Consider the following 3,000-nt stretch of genomic DNA (forward strand, 5'->3'; position numbering starts at 1 on the left):
TCAAAATTGAGGCACAAACCTCAGCGAGTGTCAGGAAAATGACAAATTCTTGCTTTTGTTATTGTAGTGTAGTTGTTGTCCATTGATTACTGCTGTTGTTTTACGTTGCTTTATTTTTTTATAGAGAGCTTTCTCTTTGCCCATGTTAGACTGTCTTTGAATCTTGGCATGTTGAAACGTAGCCTTAAATTGGTTTTCTTGAGCTGTAGCCAAGATCTTCTTATCTTCTTTTTCTCTTCTTATTGATCTTCCTTTATTAAATAAAAAGAATAAATAAAAATAAATAAAATAAATCAAAGTCATCAGTGGTTTTTTTCAGGCTCTGATGAAGGCGATAACGCCGAAACGTTAGCTGTTGCTTAAAGGCATCACCCCAAGAATCTGAGGTGGTGCGAATTTCCGGTGGAGTATTCGTATACGGGATCGTAGATTATTGAGAGGAGAGGAATTCCGTCCATTTCTCCCTAATGGCCGTAGAGAACGGTCCGGAAGATACGGCTTCGAGCGTTACGGCGCACTTTTTTCCACAAGGAGTTTGATTGGAGCGCGCCAGCCTTGTGCACGCGCGCATCTACCGGGCCGTTTTTTACGGAATCGCACCCCTGTCCATAATCTACTATCCCGTGTACAAATACTTCACCTGAAATCCGCACCACCTCAGATTCGTGGTATGCTGCCCTTAATAAAAGAAGATCAATACCAATCTTGGCTACAGCTTAAGAAAATCAATTCAAAACTGGCTTTCCCTTTCTTCCGCCTCTTCGCCTCTTTGGGGAGGTTATTTAGTGTGTTAATTTGCAACTCAGTTCTGCGAAGAAAAGTTGAAGATGATAAAGTAATCGTGTTCGAATGTATGTCAACTAGAACTTCCCCTTAGTAACATTCACCTCCAGGCATTTCGGGCAAGGCTATAACAGTGTTGCAAAGCATAGGGCCGGAAGCGCTGCAGGACATCCGATAATGCACCTCGGATTTAGGCTGCTAACTGCACAATAAGCAGAATTTTAATCAAATGTGTGTTGTGTGCGAATGTGTTGCTCTTCGAGTTCCCCGATCTTTTTTTTTGGGGGGGGGGGGGGGGAGTATACTGGGTTTCTTTTTTCTTTAAGGTAAGCGAGTCTTGGTTGTTAATAAATTAAGTTTGATACCAATCCTGACTACAACTCAAGCAAATCAACTAAAAGAAATACAGAAAACGTCCGAGAAAATAGGCTGTATCTGCAGGTTTCGAATCAAATAGACGGCACCAAGTTTAAGATCGATGTTGATTTTCTCGATGAGGACAAGAAGAGGAGAAATTACTGTTCAAAGTTCCTCTTCTCCTACTAGGTAAGAGATTCATCTGAATAGGATTGATGATTGGCGTTCAGAAGAAAGTAATTTGTTCTTGACGCAATCATTCAGCAGGTAGAATTCTTCTGTTAGAAAATGATGTGAGAAAATAAGCTAAATAAACAATTGGAGCGCATTCTGTACAGAAAAGTGAGGTCGTGTTTGTTTTCTGTCCCACACTGGTGTATTCAGTTGACCCTTCTCTAAAGGAAAACGTAGGCGCTGTGATTTCAGTTTTAGATCTATCTGCTGCACATTTCATTTCAACTGCGGCTAACGACGATTAACTGGTTATTAGCGAATAAGTTAGGCTCAAATTTATCAACCAATGTGAACAAATTCTTTCCTTTTCTATGAGTTTTGAACTTGTCTAACTACAAAATATTTACAAATCAAAAATTTTCTCATAATACTGACCAACCACTTTAATACTTCGTGCATAAGAACCCGGTTAGGAACTTTGGCTGGTCGTCTTGCGCCAGCCACCAATAATTTTAGTCGTGACTGTTGCGCTAATTATTGGTCACCCACCATAAATTGCCACTGATTCTTACCCAGCAAGGAGGATCGCTCGACATTCTCATTGGAATCAGCTACCCTTTTTTTCGGCAGAACTGCGCACGGTGAGTTTCAGCTTCAATTCCAATACCTCCACCATCGAATGGATCTCGAGGTGAACTTACAGTTTGAATCTCGAATCCACTAGAAGATTTGGAGAAGCTGGAAGACAAGCAAATGAAGGTGCAGCTGTGGTATTGCACTGTTGGTGCAGCTCATAACATGAAGGAATGAGTATAAAATTACGACGTAGACCCCTTGAAGTATTAAATTGTAATTCCCAGTTCTAAAAAGTGTTTTATCCTCTTTCCTTGTTATATGTGTCAAATCTACCTGCTTGCCACAGAGAAAAGCTGTCGAATATTTGAACACTCAGTGTCGGGGTTCGGAAGAATGCTACCTCCCCATCATAATTCCTTGGAATATTCTAAGCATTTTTCGAGAGTGTTTACGAGCATTGTCACTCTTGACTCCAGCTAAAGAAAACAATCCGAGGTACCAAGGTGTAGCCATATGTAAGTAACGAATATGTAAGCCATATGTAAGCCGTAGTAACGGAACATATCTGGTTTCAAACACCTTTGCGTTATTATTTCAACGATTCTCCAAAAAGAGTTATTGCACAAGATGCCCAAGATTTAAAACATCTAACCACAACGTGTCCTTTTAAATGAAAAGAAAATATTATTCAAAAATCAATATTTATTAAAGAAAAATCAGCAAACAACACAAAATTCGACTAAGAAGTATCTGCACAAATCTCATTCTCACACCATGACGTCTTCGACCTATTAGAAAATCAATGAACAGCAAACTCGTAAAATAACGCAAAAAGATGCGACAAGATACTATGAAATTCCATGAATTCTACAATCAATAAATCGATCACACTACAATCAAATCTAGAAACCAAAATTTAGAAAAAAAATAATTTGCGTGCGTCGGAACAAAGTGAAGAGAGGTGCACTGCTGGATCGGGGCTACGATGGATGCACATGCAGTCAACCGGTAGATCAAATGTGTAAATTCGGAAAAAAAAGTAGAGCAGCGACAATGTGGGCAGGGACGAGAGCAGTAAGGTGTGCATATGCCCCGGCCAGCGAAGACTGA

The sequence above is a fragment of the Necator americanus genome, chromosome II, assembly GCF_031761385.1.
Source record: "Necator americanus strain Aroian chromosome II, whole genome shotgun sequence".
Lineage (NCBI taxonomy): Eukaryota > Metazoa > Nematoda > Chromadorea > Rhabditida > Ancylostomatidae > Necator > Necator americanus.